Source organism: Sus scrofa, chromosome 3, assembly GCF_054392235.1.
Source record: "Sus scrofa isolate SSC_HxYL_T2T_F1_AM1 chromosome 3, Sscrofa_HxYL_maternal_Yorkshire_Landrace_v2.0, whole genome shotgun sequence".
Classification (NCBI taxonomy): Eukaryota; Metazoa; Chordata; class Mammalia; order Artiodactyla; family Suidae; genus Sus; species Sus scrofa.
The window spans coordinates 126,333,688-126,357,080 of record NC_139385.1 but is presented as its reverse complement, the minus strand read 5'-3'; the positions used below and the strand labels follow the sequence as shown (position 1 = coordinate 126,357,080).

The 23,393-nt window shown below is 37.2% G+C and overlaps 1 protein-coding gene across 25 annotated transcripts in view; it reads left to right on the top strand.

The window, feature by feature from the left end:
* The window catches only part of NCOA1 (nuclear receptor coactivator 1), a 253,860-nt gene that overhangs the window by 117,314 nt on the left and 113,153 nt on the right, over positions 1-23,393 (top strand). For all 25 annotated transcript variants that reach the window (XM_085015947.1, XM_085015954.1, XM_085015948.1 and 22 more), the window contains one exon: positions 19,766-19,922. The gene's annotated coding sequence lies outside the window, so the exon portion shown is untranslated. The remainder of the gene's footprint in view (positions 1-19,765; positions 19,923-23,393) is intronic.

The window sequence follows — 23,393 nt, the reverse complement described above, 5'->3', positions numbered from 1 at the left end:
ATTAGAGTCAGAGGAAGAGAAGAAGAAAGAGAGAAAGTGGGAAGGAAAGTACAAATTGAACTCAGGCATTGGCACATCTTTGCTCTTCGCCCATCCCTTCTCTTCTACCTCTGCAACCGGTCACACTTTGCCCTTGCTGGGTGGCGTTTTTGTTTGTTTTTTATTTAAGGAACAATTTATTGGGTTTTGCGAGTATTTAGTCAGTAAGAATAAATAGCCAAATAATGAAAAGCCATCAGTGTTGGTGCCAATTATTATATCAGTGAATCCTATTAGGGGTATTTATTGAAGTATGTCATGCCAGTAGTCCCTGAGTGCAATTATACTTGCAGATTTTTCTTGCTTTCACGGAGTCTCTAACATGTTCCAGATGGTTAAATAGCAAAGAGTAGACATTTTGTACTGTCTTTCCAATTATGATTAAGAATTTGATATTACTTACTACTTATATTATTGCTTTTGTTAGATCATCTAACATGAGAGGAATTTAAACAACATGTGTGTTTTGTTTAAACTCTTCTACTATGGTCAACAATTAACAGGACCTTTCATAGATTCTTTTCCTCTGTTAAATTGTTTAATTACTTTAGGCATCATAAAAATGAGATAATTGCATAATAAGTAGCAATTCATTTTTTGTTTTATTCATTTTTAAATTTTTTATTACTCAATAAATTTATTACATTTATAGTTGTACAGTAGTAATTCTTTTTTTTTTTTTTTTTTGTCTTTTTGCCTTTTCTAGGGCTGCACCCACAGCATATGGAGGTTCCCAGGCTAGGGGTCTAGTCGGAGTCGGAGCTGTTGCTGCCCACCATAGCAACGCCAGATCCAAGCGGCATCTGTGACCTACACCACAGCTCACGGCAACACCGGCTCCTTAACGCACTGAGCAAGGCCAGGGATCAAACCTGCAACCTCATGGTTCCTAGTCAGATTCGTTAACCACTGAGCCACGATGGGAACTCCAGTAGTAATTCATTTTTGAATGTAGTTTTTAATTTATTCTTGGAAACTAATTCACATGGCTTCGTTTTAGACTTAAAATTACATGGTGAACTTTCTTTAAAAAAATTTACAAGAAACTGAAGCAGAATCATTTTCCAAACTGTTGATGGTTTTTTTGACCTTTTCTACAAACTAATACCCTAGGTTCAAAAAATCAGTGGGACATATATTTTAAATATTGCCAATAGTAGTGATGACTTTTCATTCATCTGTTTATACTCTTTTGTCTGTCATTAGCAGACTATCAGTTCATTTGAAAGACCAAAGATTTAGGCATAGAGCCTTTGAATTCAGAATAGAAAAGTTAATGGATCATAGGGATTCAGACCCATCATCTTTGGCTTCATTATGACCTAATATTAACCAATTTGTGGACTGGTTAGTTGACCTGAAGAAATATGTTGTTTTTCAATAAGAAATAGAATATTCTGTAATTCAGTTTAACTGCCTATATTTTTTCATAATGTAATTATTGTTGAAGGGGGTACAAATTGGTCTTGAGCCTTAGACTACTATTCTCTATCTTTGGAGCTTTCATCAAGACTTCTTGCATAGTAGAAAACAAGTAAAAAAACCATAAAAAATAAAATACTTTTTTTTTTTTTTTTGGTGTTGAATAATGCAGACTATTCCTAAAGATTCTGTTGGGGTGAAGAAAGTAGTTTACACTGTATCATTCAGCAAGTCTTACTAAATTGCCTCAGTTGCCTTTAAATATCTTTCTTCTTTCTCATATTTTCCTGTTTCTCATTAAGCTACTATATCTCTGCCTCTTCTTGATCTTCTCTCCCCCAAACAACTTGCCTTTTCACCCCCTTCAGACTTCTCAGTGCTTTTTTCTTCATGCCTGCTCTACAAATTCTTTACAGTTTTCTCAGTAAAATTCCTATCCTTTCCATAACATTATTTATGTTCCTTCCCAGGAAGATCAAAGTTAGCCTAAATTAACACTAAAAGAAGTATGTCTTTGAGGAAACACAGTTCATCTTACAATAATAAACTGGTGTTAAATTGGGATTTCCATTTTCATGACTGTTGCCAAATTTGATATTATTTGGTTTGTTGAGCATGTGCAGCAAATGTCATGATCAGTTTATTATTGACTATTCAATATGGTATGTCTCTCAGGGAATATGGGAAATAGTATGGACAAATTTAATTCATGTTTTTTGTGTTTTTTAGCACAAATATATTAAACCATATATATTAAACTTTGATTTTTTGTTTGTTTGTTTGTTTAGTGGTCTTTTTATGGCCGCACCTGAAGCATATGGAAGTTCCCAGGCTAAGGGTCAGATTGGAGCTGCAGCCACTGGCCTACACTACAGCCACAGCTTGGGATCCAAGCTTCGTCTGTGACCTCCGCCACAGCTCATGGCAATCCCGGGTCCTTAACCCACTGAGAAGGCCAGGGATCGAACCAGCATCCTCAAGGATACTAGTTGGATTTGTTTCTGCTGCACCACAGTGGGAACTCCTAAAATTTTGACTTTATACAAAAAAAACATGTTAAGATGGGATTAATTTTTAAAAGAGTGATTCATACTTGGATTCCCTTGAATGAAATATTTCAGTTTTATATTTAAAGAATGAGATTTGTTTGATAAGATTTAGTATATGTGGGACCTTTCGAGGCATATCCATGTAAGGGTTACATGTATATGATGAAATTTAGGCTAGTTACTGAAAATACCTCTCTGAGTTAGTGGTAAGAGATGATAACAGGATATTTGAAAAGGAAATACTGCTATGGATTCATGATACTTTTATTTAGTTAATAACAAAGCTAGAATTTTTTTCCTTTTTTTTTTTTTTTTTGTCTTTTTGTCTTTTTTAGGGCCGCACCCGCGGCATATGGAGGTTCGCGGGCCAGGGGTCCAGTCAGAGCTATAGCTGCCGTCCTACACCAGAGCCACAGCAATGCCAGGTCCGAGCCGTGTCTTGGATCTACACCACAGCTCACGGCAACGCTGGATCCTTAACCCACTGAGCGAGGCCAGGGATCAAACACACGATGTCATGGTTCCTAGTTGGATTTGTTTCCGCTGCGCCACGACGGGAACTCCATAGAATTGTTTTCTTACACTGTCTTTGCAGTATCCCAGCCTCTCTCTCTTTTACACACTCCACTTTCATCATGATAGAGAAAGAGTTGTTATTGTGAGGAACACCTTGGAGGCAGGAAGAGTTTACTTATCTGCCTGATGCTTTTCCTGGAGTATGACACTTGAAACACTCTTGTCTTTGGGGAACATTTACACAGTTGCTGTAATGGAACTTCAGTTCTCATCTTTCCTGAGATTTCCTTTGTTCCCTTAATATACCTCTGGTGAATTTAAGATCTCCTTTTTTCTCTTTTCCTTTTGAACACTTTAACCATAGCACCTAAGTGTTTAATTGAACATAGGCACTGTCTATATATTCAGAAATCATTTGTGTGTGTGTGTGTGTATTCAGGCAGCTTTCCAAGTAGAGGTCATGAATTTGCATTCTCTATAGGTCCAGTTTGTTACTGGTTTCTGTATTTCTATATTCTAGGAGGCTTGTTAGGAATTAGTGCACACCTTTGTCTCATTTCTCCAGTCTTGATGTATGATCTTACTCTGTTAGCTGACTGTCAAGTTCTGTTCACAGTGTGATAGGTGCGTGATAATCCTAGTGACAACTCTAGACCCCATGTGTTCTGACTCAGCCACTCCATGGAAGTCAGGCTGAATCACGTATCATTCTATCATTAACTGTGTATGTCTAGCAAATGGATGACGAATATAGGAGAGGGAGAACCTTAGAGCAGCTTGACCTTTCAGTGCCCATTGTCCCCCATCTGCCAGTTGCATGGCTAGTCATTAGACTAGAACTTGACCTAAGTAGCAGTTAATTTTCTTTCCTTCTGGGGAGGAGGGGGAGCAAGAATAGCTGCAATGTGAGAGTTCCTGATCCTCCTATGCAAGGGTTTTTCAGTCTCAGCACTATTGACATTTGGGTCAGATAATTCTTTGTTGTGAGGGCCGTCCTGTGCACTATAGGATGTTCAGCAGCATCTCTGGCCTCTACCCATCAGATACTAGTAGCATTTCCCACCCAAATTGTGACAACAACCAAAAATATCTTCAAACATTGCTGAATGGTCCCTGGAGGGTATTATAGGCCCCAGCTGAGAACTGCTGGCCTTCATTAAATGCACTTTGATTGTGTGATTAAGACAAGTTCTTAGCAGATTGATTTTTTTATGTACATTTTGATTATTTTGGCAACTTTGGAAATCTGGTACCAATTTAAATTCCTAACAATGGTGTGGGATGTTGCTTATTTCCTTAGATCCTCACTAGTGCTGGATTTTGTCAGTCTTTAATCTTTCACCTGTCTGATCGATGAGAAATTACTTTGCCATAATTTTAATTTAATTCTAAGAATTAATTAGGTTGGATGTGCTTTTCATTTTTATCATCCAGTTGCAGATCATCTTATATGAATTGCTTGTTTTTGTTCTTTGCACTTTTTTTCTGGGGATGTTAACTGGGTCATTTGTAGAATTATGGTATTGTTTTTATTGTTAGGAATTTTTCATTGTATCATGGTTAAAAATTATCATTTTTTCTTTATAGTTTCCAGCTTAAATTTATAACTAGCTTTATGTCCGTGTTTTCCCTAGTGGAATTAATTTATCGAGATGTCATGTATGAGATACTTGATAAATTTTTAGGTTAAATTGAATGTAGAGGAACTTCTCCAAGGAAAGAGAATGTGCATGTGTGTGGAATGTTTGTGTGTACATGAATAAGTGTGTGTGTGTATGTGCATATTTACATGGTCACTGAATAAAAGAGGGCTAAAGGCTGAGCTATAGATATGTCCAAATTTACCAGACTTTGGAAGGACATTGAGAAGAAGCTGATGACAACCAGTAGAGTTGAGTTTGAGAAGAAGCTGATGACAACCAGTAGAGTTGACAACCAGTAGAGTACAGTTTCTTGGAATGTTTCTGAAAGCTCAGAAGAGAATATTGCTCTTAAGGTTGGCAGAAGGTTTATTGTAAATATCCCTTGCCAAATTCTAGAAGATCAAACAAGAGATAAGAGTTCAAAGGGTTTAAAAGGAATTAGAGATGACAGTTCACAACAGTGATATAGTAAGGGTATAGTTTAAACTTCACAGTAAAGTCTAAGTAACATGGGATTTGGGAGATCTAGGTATAGATTGATGGGAAAGCCCAGATTCTGTGGATTATCAGTTAAACTTTCTTATTTTTTCCATTTTTATGGGAGAATTTCAGTTCTTCAGTGTTCTTGGATATCATCTTATTTTCCTTTGTAGGCTCCATTATCTTTTTCTTTTTTTAGGGCCACATGTGTGGCATATGGAAGTTCCCAGGCTAGGGGTCAAATCCGAGCTACAGCTGCTAGCCTGTGACACAGCCACAGCATTGCAGGATCTGAGCCATGTCTGTGACCTACACCATAGCTCACAGCAACACCGGATCCTTAACCCACTGAGCAAGGCCAGGGATTGAACTCATATCCTCATGGATACTAGTCAGGTTCATTAGCACTGAGCCACAATGGGAACTCCAGATCTTCTTCTTTGAAGGGATCTTTGCCTTCTTCCTTAAGAGCAAAAAAAGAGGTAATAAGTATACATCTAGAGCAAAAATTCCCCAAATATGGTCTGTGGGCTCTTGGGGTTCTGCTTGGGTTGCCATAACAAAATGCCATAGACTTGGTGCCTTAAATAACACAAGTTAATTTTCTCAGTGTTCTAGGTGTTGGACTCCAATATAAAGGTGCTCTATGGTTCATTTCTGCTAAAGCCTTTCCTCCCAACTTACACAAGATCACCTTTTGCTGAGCCTTCTCATGACTTCTCTTCTGTGTACTCCTTGTGTCTCTTCCTCTTCTTGTAAGGGCACTAATCCTATTAAGTTGCGGCCCCACCCTTATGATATTATTTAATCTTAAGATCTTCTTAAAGGCCTTATCTCCAGTCAAATGGGGGGCAGGTTAGGGCATCAACATGCAAATTTGGGGGCCACAAGTCAATGTATAACAAGGTACCTAAGACCTTTCATAGAGTCTACAACATCAAAACTGTTTTATTAAAAAAAAAATACTGAAGTGTTAAAGTGTTAATTGCCTTTTATAATGTGTAGATATTTGCACTGGGAGTACAAAAATAATGGCAGGCAAAGCTGGTGACTCACTAGTAATCAAGGCAGTGTATGAGGTTATTGCCTTTAGTGTTCGTATTCGTGGTAAAGAAATAAAAGGGTTACTAAAGGGCTAGTAAATATCCTAAAAATTTCTCAGTTTAAAGGTAATTTATAATATAATAAATACTGATAACTCACATAAATAAAACCTCATTGGAGTTCTCGATAATCTTTTAAAGGGTAAAAGGATCCTTCAATCCAAAAAATTTGAAAACTACTGATTTAGGGGAAAGATGAGGCCAAAACAGATTACTAATTTTAGAAAAATTTTGTCGATAATTAAGTACATTTTTATTTCCTATCCTTGATTCATTTTTATAATCCAAGAAAATAAACACTTATTTTTAGAAGGTAGACAAGTTAATGTTTTTCTCTGTAATAAAAAAAGAAAGAGTAATGGATATATGCATTTTCAATTTCCAGTTGATTCCCCCCCACACACACACTTTGGTCTTTACTTTAGGAGACAGAGGTGTTTCCTTAGCTTTAGCTCTTTTGCTACAGATTGTATTGATGAATGGTAGGGTAGGTACAATCCCTTTCTTAGAAAACTTACTGCTAAATTAGGAAACCAAATACATAAAAAGTACTTAGTGCTTTACAAAACAATATAGAGGATTTTGAATAGGGTATTTTTCAAAGAAGTAAAAGTGATATTTCTCATATGTGAGTTCTGAGCTGATTTTGGGGGTACAGGCATGAATTGACAGGAAAGGAGGGGGAGAGGAATATGAACAGAGTAGGGGTTGGCAGACTTTTTCTGTAAAGGACCATATAGTAATACTTCAGGCATTGCTGGTCATGCAGCAACTACTCAACTAAGCTGGTGCAATGCAAAAGCAGCCATAGATAATATGTAAACAAATGAACATGATTGTATTCTGACAAAATTTTGTTTATAGACTTTGAAATTGAATTTCTTATAGTTTTCTTTTGTCATGAAACATTATTCTTTTGATTTTTTAAAACCATTAAAAAAAGTAAAAACCATTCTTGGCTCATGGGGCGTACAAAACTAGGTGGTGGACCCTATTTGGCCCAGAAACCAGTTTGCCTACTCCTGGTGTAGAAGATCCGGAAGCTGGCAGTGGGGGATGATAGCCATTGTGGCTGAAGGATGGTGATTTCAGACATAGTTGAAGGGAAAATGAAGCTATGTCAGTGGCCATCCTACCTGGGGATTTATAATTTTTTAAAAAATATTTTCAGATTTCCCGTCGTGGCGCAGTGGTTAACGAATCCGACTAGGAACCATGAGGTTGGGGATTTGGTCCCTGCCCTTGCTCAGTGGGTTAACGATCCGGCATTGCCATGAGCTGTGGTTGTGGTGTAGGTTGCAGACGCGGCTCGGATCCCGAGTTGCTGTGGCTCTGGCGTAGGCTGGTGGCTACAGCTCCGATTCGACCCCTAGCCTGGGAACCTCCATATGCCGTGGGAGCGGCCCAAGAAATAGCAAAAAGACAAAAATAAATAAATAAATAAATAAATAATATTTTCAAAGCTCTAATTTTGCTTTATTTTTTATTTGAATTCCATTTGAAATATTTTCAAATTTCTTTTTTCTTTCCTTTTTAAATTTTTTTTATTTCATGAATTATTTAGAAATGTAATTTTAAGCATTTGGAGTTGGGATTTTTTTCCCTAAATCTTATTGTAACTAGTTTTTAATTTATTTCATTTTTGTTCCAACAACACATTCTGATGTGTATAATTATTTTAAATTCATCTTGACTTGTTACCAGATAGTCCCTCTTAGTGAAAGTACCACATGCACTTGAAAATAATTTGTATTCTGCAGTTTTGAGGTATAGTATTCTAAAAATGTCACTTAGGTCAAGGTGGGTTGTAATCCTATTCAGATTTTCTAAGTATTGCTTTTTTTTCAGAGGAGTCTGCTTCTTATGTCAGTTGCAGAGAGAGGAACGTTAAATTCTTCAACTGTATTGTATGTTTTTCTCCATTTAATTCAATCACTTTTTGCCTCTTGTATCTTTAAGCTTTGTCATTAGAGGCCATGATAATAGGAGACCTTGAATGCTAGATAAAGGGAGTGCAAATTTTTTATGGAAACTATGGAAAGGCATTGTTGCATGGTGACTAGAACATGGGGACGTGGGGAGTTGTTTAGTAGGATGCACTGTGTGGGCAGACCAGGAGTAGAGGTTAGACATGCTGCTGAAGCGCCTCAGACTTGAATTGCTCACAGTGTGGCGTGTAATGATGATTTTGAAAAACCGAACCAGAGGCAGATTTGATAGACATGGAAGAGAAAGAATTAACAGGCGTTGTCGATGAATTGAATATAGGAAATGCAAAGAAAGCTAGGTTAAACTGTTCTATGAAACTAGAGAGCTGCTAAATACTACTGTGGTTGCTAGTGATAGCAGTGTGCTTAGTGGTGACTTTGAGGAATAGTGATGAGCGTTTTCTTCTTGGCCCATTAAATTTGGGGTGTTGCCTGAATATACAAATGTAGGCGTCTTATAGCTGGGGTTTGGCACTGAACAAGAAAGATGAAGTTCCTACTCTTCAACGTTCACATTCAAATGGGAAGAAAAGATCAGTACATAAAATTGGATAAACTGAGGTACAGAGTTATTAGGGGAGCTGCTTTAGATTGAGTAAGGAGTAACCTCTGAGCCAAGACCACAAATAAGCAAAACCTAATCCCAAAATTATTTCAGAAATGAATCATTTCATACTATGTGTGCAGTAAAAACTTTGAAGAATCTCTTATCCTCTTTCACTAATCTTGAACTTCTCATTATTAGCTATAAGATGCCTACATTCCTGCAATATACTCTCTGCTGTGAATAATATCTCCACTTCTTCACCTGCTCAATCTCTATTCATTGTTCAAGCTTTAACTAAAATTCTCCTTCTCTTAATCCACTAATCAAAATCAGCTCTCAGCTCTCCATGACATTTTCATAGCACTTTCTACTCTTTCTTCTTATCATTTTCCACAACTTTTATTTATATATTTGTTTGTGTGACTGTGTTTACTGTTTATCTCCCCCACTGGACTGTAAGCCCCCAGGTGTATATCCTTAAATTGGCATAGAGTTGGTATACAACATTTTAAAAGGTTAATTTGTGGAATTAATGAACTTGTTCTAATTCAATAATAGCAGTTTAGTTAAAAGGTCAAAAAGAATAAGGACCATTAAACTGGTCAAAGGATATTTATTACAAATCTTTCTAAACAAATCCAAGAGGAGTATCAAGGGGGGAGGAGGTATAGAAGATTAGTAATATAAAGGACTAGGCAAAGTTTTGAAGGTAAGAACACAAGGAGAAAAGAAAGTTGAAAGTAGTAAAACTGCTAGATTAGTATCTGCTAATTGAAGAACGCCCACTTCTGTGGCATCAGTCTGCAACATAATTTACCTCTCTGTTTTTGTCACAAGGCAAGAGAGAACACCAGGGTGTTGCAGAGAGTCCACATTCAAAGAGCTAAAAATAAAATGTAATACCTAAACTAGAGGAGTTTAGTTCTTTTCTAAAGAGCAGCTCTACAAATTGGAAGGCAAATGTCAAGGACTATCAGAACTGCTATTCTAAATTTCCAAAACACTATAGCAAAATGCTCAGATACGATTTTAACTCCCAATACAGGTTTTGTATGTGTTAGAAAATAGCATTTTACTGGAGTTCCCATCATAGAGCAGTGGTTAACAAATCCAACTAGGAACCATGAGGTTGCGGGTTCGATCCCTGGCCTTGCTCAGTGGGTTAAGGATCCGGCATTGTTGTGAGCTGTGGTGTAGGTTGCAGATGCAGCTCGGATCCCGCATTGCTGCAGCTCTGGCGTAGGCTTGGCAGCTACAGCTCCGATTAAACCCCTAGCCTGGGAACCTCCATATGCCGCGGGAAGTGGCCATCTCCTTGTACCTCTCAAGGGTAGCCAAACATACTCAGTAAAGTTAAATAATAAAACTATTTCTGTCTAGATTATTTCCATTTCTTTTTTAGAAGGCCTCGGAGTGGGGGAAAGGATTGGGGAATAGAGAGGAACCAAGGTCAGGAAAGTGGCTGAAGTGTAGTGTGCTATAGGGAGAGTAGTTTTGTTGTGAGTTTTGGATTTTGTTATATGTGAGATAAAACCTCATGGAAGAAGTGTAAGCAGGAATAGGACATTGGATTTGTATGTCTGTAGATTGATGATTTTTTTTTTTTTGAGATATACTAGCTAGGGCTTGGTGATTGTGCCCCTTTTGGGGTGAGGTAGGGGGGGATAGGAAGGAGTCAAGGAAAAGAAAAATGAGGAAATTTAGTTTGGAACTCCTTAATAAATAGGCAGATGGTTGCAGGTATGGCACTTACAATTGAATGTAAAAATAATAGAAGAATTCTTCTGAGAGTAATTTTTCTGGAGTTCCCATTGTGGCACAGTGGAAACAAATCTGACTAGTATCCATGAGGATGCGGGTTTGATCCCTGGCCTTGCTCAATGGGTTGGGGATCTGGCATTGCCTTGAGCTGTGGTGTAGGTTGCAGACATGCCTTGGATCCCGTGTTGCCATGGCTGTGGTATAGACTGGCAGCTGTAGCTCTGATTCGACCCCTTAGCCTGGGAACTTCCATATGCTGTTGGTGCAGGCCTAAAAAAAAAAAAGAACTTATCTTCAAAACGGTTATGTTCATTCCCTATCCAGAATTAGTCATATTGAAATCCACTAATCTAGGCTTTTCAGTATTTATCTCTTTAATGTAAACAGAAAAGTAGATGTAAGAGTCATTAGTATTTTGGGGGCCATGGAGTGCAAAAGTTCCAGGGCCAGGGATTGAACATGCACCACAGCAGTGACTTGAGCCACAGCAGTGAAAATGCCAGATGCTTAACTGGCTGAGCCACAAGGGAACTCTGAATCATTAATATTTTAGATTTAATAGTTGATTATACAGGCAGTTCAACACAGTTTTGGTTTTAAGGTTATAATCTACCTTTGTTTTAAGGTCAGCAAAAAATAGAAATTAAGATATAACAAGGTATTCTAGACTGGCTTCTTACACTACTTAAATTTTTTTAACTTTAAAACTTAGAATTTAAGCATTAATATATCTGTAGCAGCAGAATGAGAACTAAAAACAAAAGCTATGTAAAAGTATATAAAACACCCTGAATATGTATTTACTCAAATGGATAATTAAAGAAATGCATAATATCTAAGTCTGGCAAAAACTAAGGGCTGCCAGCATTTATTAGAAAGGGGGCTGCTGAGTAGAAGAAATATTAAAACTTGGTTAGCTATGGTCTATTTATTAATCAGACACTTAACAGTGTTTACCATGTGCCAGGCACTGTTTTTAATAACTTAAAAATATTAAATGTTTAGTCTCCTAATACTTCTTGAGTAGGTACAAGTGTTATTCTGCTCTCTGTAGATGAGGAAACTGATGCATGGAGAGATTAATGTGAGAGAGTTAATAATGAAGTTGAGTTCCAGAGTCTCTATTTTATTTTTTGCAGGCCTGCGTCTGTGGCATGTAGAAGTTCCCAAGCTGGGGTTTGAATTGGAGCTTCAGCTTCTGGCCACATCTGCAACCTACACTCAGCTCACAGCAACACCAGATCCTTACCCACTGAAGGAGGCCAGGTATCGAATCTGCATCCTCATGGATGGTAGTCAGGTTCTTAACCCACTGAGCCACAACAGGAATTCCTGGGAGTCCAAATGTAACACATTATTACCTCGTTTGTAAGAAGGGAATGTGGTCAGTAGGCAGATGTGAATAGCTAAAGTTCAGTTAATTCAATTTCACTAGTGTAAGGTTTATTGTATCAGTATCCCACAGTTCACTAATCTGTGCTATTACTGTTTTTTGCTCTTATAAACATTGGTAGCATGAACATTTTTCTTCCTATCTCTTTTTGCACGTGTGCATGAAGAATTTCCTTGGGGTCATGGTTCTTTTAATGCTAACTTCATAGAATTCTTGCCACTTACCCAGATTTGCTTCCCAGCTAGCGTCCTTTTGGAACTCTTGCTCCTCTCACAGAGCAACCGTTTTCATATCTTTCCAACATGATATATTTTCTCTTCTTGTAACACCCATGAATTTACCCTGGTTTTTAAGACATCCCCCAAAATGTGTGCGGAAATAAGTTTTTTTCTAGAGAGAGAGTGCAAAATTTTCATAAAAGCATTTTGTAATCATGAGAACAATAAAGTCAGCCTTTTAAAAATGAAAGATTAGGGAGTTCCCGTCGTGGCGCAGTGGTTAACGAATCCGACTAGGAACCATGAGGTTGCGGGTTCGGTCCCTGCCCTTGCTCAGTGGGTTAACGATCCGGCGTTGCCGTGAGCTGTGGTGTAGGTTGCAGACGCGGCTCGGATCCCGCGTTGCTGTGGCTCTGGCGTAGGCTGGTGGCTACAGCTCCGATTCGACCCCTAGCCTGGGAACCTCCATATGCCGTGGAAGCGGCCCAAGAAATAGCAACAACAACAACAACAACAACAAAAAAGACAAAAAAAAAGACAAATAAATAAATAAATAAATAAAAAATAAAAATGAAAGATTAACAAGGAAAAATAAGTAAATATTGTCATTCTATTAAAAAATAAATTATTTTTTTAAAGTCTTCATTTTTTTCCTAAGCCTTTTCTTCACAGAGTGTTAATAAGAAATAGCAACTCTATGCAATGGAGAAGCAAATAAACTTTACACATATCTTTAAATTATATTTTAACATTAATATGGATGGCTTGATTTCGGATTTTATTTAATTCGTCTTTGTCTTTGATTTGCAGAGTATGACCCTTGTGTCATCACTAATAGGAAAGCTGCTAGCATCATTTTTTTCTTCATTCTTTCACAAAAATCTTTCAATCAAGGGAGAAAAACTTGTTTCTTCACAATTTTTTAGGTGCCTTTTCTTTCTTAAAGTTTATTTGGGGTAGAGTTAATAAGAACACAGATGTTACTTTGGAATCTTAACCAAAATAATAACCAAAATAATTTATAATTGCTACTAATGTTAATGGTTTATTTATAATGACCACTACTGACTGGATGATAGCATAGCTAAACTAAGCACACTGGAAGTTTTGGCTAACATTATCCCTTTCTCTCCTCAACAAAAAGTATATCATAAAGAAGAAAAGTTAGAGCTACTTTATACTAAAGATAACTTTCAATCTGCACTAAGTTTATGAAACCAATTGATGTATAAACAAGTTACTTTCATCACACCTTACCTTAATGTATATGGATGAGAAAATCTATTGCCCTTAGAAGTTTGAGAGTTTCTTTTATTTTCTTACAGAAAAGAGAACATTAGACCACATTTTTTCTTGACACTAAGCAACTGTTACCTTATGAGATAATAGAAGATAGATTATTTTTATTTCTGCTTTCCCAAAGTCACTGTCCATGATATCAGTTAGCAGTATGTGTATGGAACGGTGTTCCATTGGTCTAAAGCTGTTTCTTTTTCTGAACTTTCCTAATTGCATAGGCCTTGCTGCCTATTGTTAATTCTGTTTCTGGCAGATAATTCTTTATGTTATTGAGTAATTTCAGTTGCTAAATTTTCTTAAGAATGTAAGGATGGTGGATTTAAAAATTTCCAAAAAGATAAAGGTATTAATAACATACTTGAAACAAGACCTTAAAAGATTACAAAATAACAGGAAGATTGAAAATAAATAAAATATTAAAAATGGTAACACAGATTTGAAAATAAAGAAATTGGTAGGTTGAGGACATATTTAATATTGTTCCTTCTTTAAACTATAGTTTAGTTAAACAACAACAAAAATAAAGTCAGTAAGGGTTGTTGGTTTTAGTCATAAATCAGATATAGGGAAATGGGAGAAAATATAGCAAAATTTTCAAAGATAGAAAACAGCTGGAATAGTGGTAAGAATTTTATTAAAGCTCAGAAAGCTCTGTTTTAAGTGAAGAAAGCTAAGGACCAATTGAATTTCCACTGGTGACTCTTCAGGAGGCCTAGACAGCACAAGTATCATATAACTCTGAAAGTGGAGGTAAAGAAGGGAAGGGGATGGAAATAAGGATTATTTAAAAGCTAAGAAACAGATGTCTGGGTCTTGTTTACTAATGTCCTGCTCCCATCTTGACACATGGGAGACCTGAAGTATATTCTCTAGGTTAAAACAAAGGGCCTCTGGATACCAAGCACATTGAAGGTGGAGGGGGATTAGATGAGCATTGACATTTTGAATGCTGAGAGCCCTTGCTCGCTTCTCCATTACTGGCTTCCCAAACTGAGTTCTTTATCCTCCAGGCAGGGAACAGGTAGAATCTTCGGTGAAGAATCTGACCAATGCAAGAAGAAAAACCTAAGACCTATGAAAGAACTATCCTTTAGTTGGTAAAACTATTCCTTATGAGGTACAGATTAACAGTTCTAAAACTATATGTATACAGGTGTTGAACGAGTAAGCAGATAAGGGGTAGATAAAGGGAACCAGGTTTCTCATATCAGTTTTTGTGCTAGAACAAAGGGCCTGGCCAGATTGCCCTACAGTGAAGGTCACAGTCAGTAGCACCATGTACATGATGAGAGCTTTCCATAAACTTCTTATACCCAAATAACTAAACACCATTGGGCAGCTAAGGAAAGCATCCACTGTGACTAGCAGAAATGAAAATAAAACAAATAGAAAATATAAACAACTTGGAGAAAACAGACTATTCAACTGAGAAATTTTATGGAGTGAACACACACATGTATATACACATCCAGCCTTATATAGATATACAAATATGCATATTTGGTATATGCACATACATGTGTATCATATGTATGTGTATAAAATATCTGCAGAAAGATGGGATGTTATATACATAAAACAGGAATAGGGTATTTTAGAAAAAACATTCAGAGAACAGAGAATTCACATAATTTAAGAATATATAGCAGAAAAAACACTCAATAAAAGTTTAGGTAATAAGTTATGGAAAATCTTCTTAGAAAATAAAGCAAAAAGACAAAGAAGTGATAAACAGAAGATAAAATAAATAGGAGGGTCCAGGAAAGTCAACTTCCTGTTACTAGGAGAGGGAGACAAGATGGCAGAGTAGAAAGACTTTAGCTTACCTCCTCTCACAAAAACACCACAGTCACAACTGACGCGAGTAACCATTGACAGAAAAGACTGGAACCTGCCAAAAAGATATTCTACATCCAAAGACAAACAACAATAAGATGGTAGGAGGGATTGAGATTATGAGATATAATCAAATCCCATCCCCCACTAGGTGGGTAAACCCACAAACTGGAAAATGTGTTGTAGAGGTTCTCACACAGGAGTGAGAGCTCTGAACCTCACATCAGGCTCCTTAGCCTGGGGATCTGGCCATTGGTAGGAGGAGCCCTAGAGCATTCGGCTTTGAAGTCCAGCAGGTCTTGAGAGCAGGAGCCGCAGGACAGAGGCTCCACTCTTGGAGGGTGGGCACAAGGTTCCATGTACTTAGGACCCAGGGCAAAGCAGTGACTCCATAGGAGCCTGGGTAAGACCTACCTGCTGGTCTTGGATGGTCTCCTGGGGAGGCAGGGGTGACTCACTTTGGGGACACAGACGCTGGTGGTGGAGGCCCTGGAGAGTATTCATCCACATGAGCTCTCTTGGAGGTCACCATTTTGGCACTGAGATCTGGCCCCACCCAACAACCTGCAGGCTCCAGTGCTGGGACGGCTCAGGCCAAACAACCAGGGGGGTAGGAACACAGCCCTGCTCATCAGCAGAAAGGCTGCCTAAAGTCTTCTTGAGCCCACAGCCATCTCCAAACACACCCCTTGACATGGCCCTGCCCACCAGAGGGACAAGACCCACTCCACCTACCAGTGGGCAGGCACCAGTACCAGCCACTAGGAAGCCTGTACAAGCCCCTAGACCAGTCTCAACCACCAGGGGACAGACACCAGAAGCCAGAAGAACTATAATTGTGCAGCCTGTGGAACAGAGACCACAAACACAAAGTTAAACTTCCTATTACTAGGAGTCTCAAAAAGAAAGAACATAATTTTTATTTAAAAAGCAAAAGCCTAAAATAAGAATTAAAAGCCCCACATAAGTATATTATAAAACAATACAAAAATAGATTTGTATTCATTGATAGTAAAATGTACTAGATATGCATAAAGTAAACCATTAATTTTATTTTTGAATGTATGAATTAATTTTGGGCAAAATTTATATTTTAATGCTATTGAGTCTTGGTGAACCAATGAAAAATATTCAATCACTTTTTTTTTTGCTCTTTTTTAGTTTCAGAAATGTTTTATAATTTTAAGTATAGGTCTTGTTTATCTTTTGTTAATAAATTCCAAAGTATTTTTTTTTGATGCCATTATAAATTGTTTTATTTTCCAGTTTTTTCCTGTGGTTGTATAGAAATATAATTGATTTTTATATACTCACCTTGTATCCTACAACTTTGTCAAATCACTTATTAATTCTAGTAATCATTTTTCAGATTCCTTAAAATTATTGTACCAAATTTTTTTAATTGAATAGGATGGTTTTAGTTCTTCTTTTCTAAACTTCCTTTTACTTCATTTTCTTGACTTATTGCACTGTGCATCCATTACAGTAATGAAAAGAAGTGGCTGGAGTGAACATTCTTTCCTTGTTCCCAGTAGCAGGAGAACTCCCAATATTTCCCCAATATATGAACTACTAGCTGTAGCTTTTTCATTGATCTTCTGTATCAGATTGAAGGAGTTACCTTTAATTTTTAGCTTGCTGAGAATTTTATCATAAATGGCTACTGAATTTTGTCATATGTTTTTCTGGGCCTACCTATTAAAATATTTATATGCTTTTTATTCTGTTAATGGTTTATTGTCCTTCTTATGTATTATTGGATTCAGTTTGCTATTTTGCATCTCTATTCATGAAACTGATTTTCTTTTCCAGTCATATCTTTGCTTGCCTGGTGAGGCTGTCCCTCTCTTTTATTTTTTGGAAAAAGTGTAAAATTGTTTTTGTTACTTAAGTGCTTTATAGACCCCACCAGTGAAGCCATCTGGGCCAGAAATATTGTTTATAATTGAATTTCTTTAGTAGATAATATTCTGTTTGTTTTTGTGGTTGTTTCAGTAATTTGTGTTTTTCAAGGAATTTTTCATTTTATCTCAGTTACTGAGTTAATTTGCATTATTTGTTTTGGAACATTATATTTGTAGGACCTGAAGTGATATCTCTTCTATTTGTGTTGTCTTTCATTTTTCTTATTCAATCTTGCTTAAGTATTAATAATTTTTTACTTTCAAAAAATAAATTTTTAATATTAATTTTTTCATATTGGTATTGTTTTGACTTCAAGTTTACTGACTTGTTTTTGTGCCATCTCAGATCTACTATTTGGCCTATCCAGAGAATTAAAAAAAATTTTGTTGTCGTCTTAGGGCCGTATCTGCGGCATATGGAGGTTCCCAGGCTAGGGGTCCAGTCGGAGCTACACCTGCTGGCCTACACCACAGCCACAGCAACTTGGAATCTGAGCTGTGTCTGTGACCTATACCACAGCCCAGAGCAGCACCAGATCCCTAACCCACTGAGCGAGGCCAGGGATTGAACCTGTATCCTCATGGATGCTAGTCAGGTTCATTAACCGCTGATCCATTATGGGAACTCCTAAAATTTTTTTCATATTAAACTATCTAGCTCTTAAATTTCCATTTACTTCTATTTTATAATTTCCATTTGCTACCAGTATTTCTCAGTTGTTCACTTACTATATCATCTTGAACATACTTATAGTAACTGCTTTAACATCTAAGTTTCTATTCACCATTTTTTTCCTGATCTTGGGTTATAATTTCTAGCTTCTTTGCATGTTTAGTAATTTTTTATTGTGTACTGGATATTGTGGATAATGTTATAGATAATTATCTTCTTATGAAGAGTATTGATTTTTGTTCTTGTAGACAACTGAATTACTGGCTAGTAAATATAACTTACCATACAACCCAATTGCATTTCTGGGTGTGTGGCCTAGAGAAATTAAAATTTATATTTAGACAAAAAAGGCCTAGACACAAATATTTATAGCAGCTTTATTCACAATAGCCCCAAACTGAAAACAGCCCAAATGGACTTCAGTGGTGAATAGTGAAAAAGAAACCATGGACCAATAAAAAGCAACAAACTATTTATATATGCAAAAGTTGGATGGATCTCAGGGGCATTATACTGAGTGAAAAAAGCCAATACAAAATGTTTCCATACTATTTCATTCAATTTTTGTAATGTTCTCAAAGTGACAAAATTATAGAAATAGAGAACAGATTAAGTAGTTGCTAGGAATTAAGAAAGGAGAGTAAGGAGTGTGTGGTTATATATAGTGAGAGGGAATCTTGGTGAGGTGTGGTTATATAGGGCTACCTGGAGTCTCCTCGTGCATGAGCAGTTCTGGGATTTGAGGAACATTTGTTTACAGTTTTAAGGTCCCCCATCCACTCACTGTACTGTCCTTCTCACCATGATTTTCTCCTCCTATTAACCAGCTTTCTCTCAACCCTGATCTACATTCTCTAATGTCTCGAGCCAATAAAACAGTGATTTTTCTCCCACAGGTCTAGCACCCCAGCATTTAAGGGATATACTGGGAAGAATTCTTTTAAGGGAATGTCTTATATGTGTGTAGATATTATCCAGTATAATTCCTTTGTTTCAACTGTCAGTACACTAAATTTCTACCTGCTTTTGGTTGCTTTTCAGCACCTTTCAATAGTTATTTTTATTTTGTCTGGAGTTAATCATTGTTATTTGTGGGCAAATTAGTCCAATACAGAATAGTTCATCTTTGCTGGAACCAGAGCTTAATGAATTTTATCTTTAAATATTATGAATATAAAATGTTTATAAACTTTTTCCATAAAGGATTTTAAAATAAAATACCATAGTAACTTTAATACATAGTGAAGAAGTTCCTATTGTGGCTCAGCAGTAACAAACCCAACTAGTATCCATGAGGACGTAGGTTCGATCCCTGGCCTTGCTCAGTGGGTTAAAGAATACAGCATTGCTGTAAGCTGTGGTGTATGTTGCAGATGTGGCTCAGATCCTGCATTGCTGTGGCTGAGGCATAGGCCAGTGGCTATAGCTCCAATTAGACCCTTAGCCTGGGAACTTCCTTATACCATGGGTGCAGCCCTAAAAAGACAAAAAAAAAGAACCATAGTGAGAAATACTACAGAAATTAAAGAATTAAATGCAAATTGAAAACATTAAAAATCAGAATTTATAGGTAGACAGATAAACATTCAAATGCAGCTAGAAAATAAAATTTTAAAGGCCCATATAAATAGAGTCTCAGGAGATTAAGGGCAGAATGTAATTATGTATTACCTAAGCAGCAGTCTTAAATAGGAATATATATTTAGTTACCAGAAGGCCTTCAGCTGTAAAATCAGATCTTCATCCATCATCTTTTGGAAATATTTTTCTGTTTGGCCTGAAAAGTTGTATTTTCTTTTTTTACCTAGCATTTTTGACCTTTATCATTTCTTAGAGAATAAAATGACAGTCTAACCTCCTTTCTGCTTTTATTTTTTCTTCTCTTTTGTTTTAGTTGTTTGCATAATTGTCCTTAAATGAGGTAAGAGTGAAGAGATCAGAGCCATCTCTGGAGAACAAAACTACCCCATTCCCTTGGAAGCCACCCTCTGGAGCGCTAGATTTGACCACATCTGTTTTGAGGACTCATTATGAACAAAGAAGTCCCTCAGGTAGGAATTGTAGCTCTGTTTTTTTGTTTGTTTGTTTGTTTGTTTTGTCTTTTTGCCTTTTCTCGAGCCCCCTCTCACGGCCTATGGAGGTCCCCAGGCTAGGGGCCGAATCGGAGCTGTAGCCACCGGCCTATGCCAGAGCCACAGCAACGCGGGATCTGAGCCACGTCTGCAACCCACACCACAGCTCCCGGCAATGCCAGATCCTTAACCCACTGAGCAAGACCAGGGATCGAACCTGCAATCTCATGGTTCCTAGTCGGATTCATTAACCACTGCGCCACAACAGGAACTCCTTTAGCTCTGTTTTTAAAGAGCTTTGTTTCTGCAGAAGTATGGTATGAAAATGATTACTTGTTGATTCTTATTTTTTATGGAAATATATATGTTTGATCAGAGAAGCTTCAAGGTGCTGACACTTTGGAATGAAAATGTTAGAAAAGTTCTAGATTGCACTTTATAAACCACTTTAATGCACATTGAAATTAATATTAGTTTAGATCAATATCTTACAAGACCCTCAAATCCTTACTGAATTAAAAATGATAGCAGAGGAGTTCCTGCTATGGCTCAGTGGTAATGAACCTGACTAGTATCCATTAGGACACAGGTTCAATCCCTGGCCTCGTTCAGTGGGTTAAGGATCCGTTGTTACCATGAGCTGTGGTATAGGTCAAAGATGCAGTTCAGATCCAGATTTGTTGTGGCTGTGGTGTAGGCCAGCAGCTGTAGCTCCGATTCGATCTCTAGCCTGGGAACTTCCATGTTCCTCAGGTACTGCCCCCCCCCCAAAAAAATGGCGGCAGAAAAACTATACTGAACTACTCCCAGATTTGGTCTGTACATTTCTAATATAATCCAGTCATTTTATATATGTATATGTGTGTGTGTGTGTGTGTGTGTGTGTGTGTGTGTGTGTCTGTGTGTATATAGTGCCCATTTTGTGCATTTGGGCAGTTTTACACTATTGTTTTTCTAAGAATTTGTGAGCTAACTGAAGGATAAGAACTAGTGTCTCCATGAACATGACAGTGGTCACAGCAGTCTATAGTGAGAAAAATAAATATGTACCAGCTAAGACTAGAAAGTTGAAGACTAATCAGAAACTGGTAAACCCAATAAGGGGAAGACTTCTAGTAGAAGTTTTTTTTTTAAAAAGAGTTTTTAATTGAATTATAATATAGATAAAAATCGTAAATTTTTAAGAGTGTAACTCTTGAGTTATCATATTTGTGTTAACATCATCTAGGTTAAGAAGTAGAACAATATCAGCATCCCAGAAGCTCTCCTCATCTCTGACCCAGCTGCACACCAACCCATTTTAAAAGAGGAGATGTTTGTCACCCTGGAGAGTGATAGCTGTCAATTTGGAGGGTGGGGTTTAGCAATCATAAGATTATAGGCAATTAAATTTGGTTGGTTGACAAGCAATGCCTGTGTTTGGAATAAATAATGAATTTCGGAGATGGAGGCAAGGCTATCAGTTGACAGAGAACTTTAAAGCAAGGACTGAAGGTGCAGCATGATTTGAGAAGATATTCATTTAATCCTACTACCTCTGTCTTTAAAAAATCATTGGTTTCTGGAAAAAACATGCTCCAGATTTCTGGCCTTTTCTAACTGGTGATACGTTATATTTAGTAACTTAAGTTTTCTATTTGAAATCAAACTTGATTCTCAGTAAGGAGAGAGAAATTAGTTAATTTCTGATTATTAAGAGAAAGGTTTTGCAGAGTAGGATGTATTATAATTAGGAAAAATTTTAGTCATATAAGAGAGTCCTTTAAGAGTTTTTAGAAGGGAATGTTCATACCTTGACTTTATGAACAAGAAAAGGGGAGAAAATAGAATAATCTAGTAATTGGACTCTGAGTTGGGTGTCTTTAACTTATTGTTCAATGAGTGAATCTGAGAAAGTCATGTTTTCTTCATGACACAGTGAATTTTTTTTTTTTTTTTTTTTTTTTTTTTTGGTCTTTTTGCCGTTTCTTGGGCCTCTCCCACGGCATATGGAGGTTCCCAGGCTAGGGGTCTAATCGGAGCTGTAGCTGCCAGCCTACGCCAGAGCCACAGCAATGCAGGATCCGAGCCGTGTCTGCGACCTACACCACAGCTCACGGCAACGCCAGATCATTCCCACTGAGCAAGGGCAGGGATCGAACCCGCAACCTCATGGTTCTTAGTCGGATTCGTTAACCACTGCGCCACGACGGGAACTCCCATAGTGAAAATTTTTTATCTTTTCTATTTCCCCTTAACATTTATTAAAAACAACTTTAATTAGAGTTCCCTTCGTGGCGCAGTGGTTAACGAACCTGACTAGCATCCGTGAGGACGCAGGTTCAATCCCTGGCCTCACTCAGTGGGTTAAGGATCTGGCGCTGCCATGAGCTTTGGTGTAGGTCACAGACATGGTTTGGATCTCATGTTGCTGTGGCTGTGGTGTAGGCCAGCGGCTGTAGCTCTGATTTGACCCCTAGTCTGGGAACTTGCATATGCTGCAGGTGTGGCCTTAAAAAGCAAAGCAAAACAAAACAAACCAACAAAAAAACCCAACTTTAAACATACCAAATAGTTGCAGGATTGATGGATTGCACACCTGTGTGCCCATTGCTCAGTTTCACCAGTTGTAAACATTTTGTTACATTTACTTTCTCTCTGTGTATATTTTTACTGCTACTTCTGCCCATCTCCCATCACCATGATGATGGTGGTGATAATGATGAATAATTTGAGCATAAGTTGTAGACATTTATTTTTAAAGTTTTATTGAAGTATAGTTAATTTACCAGGTTTTGATAATTTCTACTGTACGGCAAAGTGACCCAGTCATACATATACACATATCCATTCTCTCTGAGTTGCAAACATTAGTGACCTTATATTCCTAATATCTCCTGCTTACCCACGATATAATAGTCAAATTCGGGAAATAGCATTTTCACTATTTTTCTCTAACTATAGTCTACATGAAAATTTGATCAACTGTCTGATCCAGAATTACACATTGCATAATTGTCCCATCTCTTTGGTTCCTTTAACCTGGAATAGTTTATCAGGTTTTCTTTGTCTTCCATGCTACTGCCTTTTTGAAAGAGTACAGGCTGGCTGGTACTCATGTTGAGCTTGTCTGTTTCTATCTATGTTCCTCTCAAAAGAGTATGATATGAGACTTCGACGATTCCTAGATTTGTTACTGAGAATCTTATCTGGTAAAACAAAGCCCATATAGATTTTTTTTTTTGGGGGGGGAGTCTGCTATAACATTTTAAGAGCCTAAAATTCCAGATTCCTAAAGATGATTTGGATGTTATTGAAGGGAATTGTATGTATGTATGCATATGTACATATGTAATATTAGAATCCACGATTTATAAGTTTGGGAACAAAAATTAGGGTTTGTAAAGGCAGAACTTTTGATTTTGAAGGAATAAGTACATTTATATTTTAAGGTGAATGACATCTTCTAGG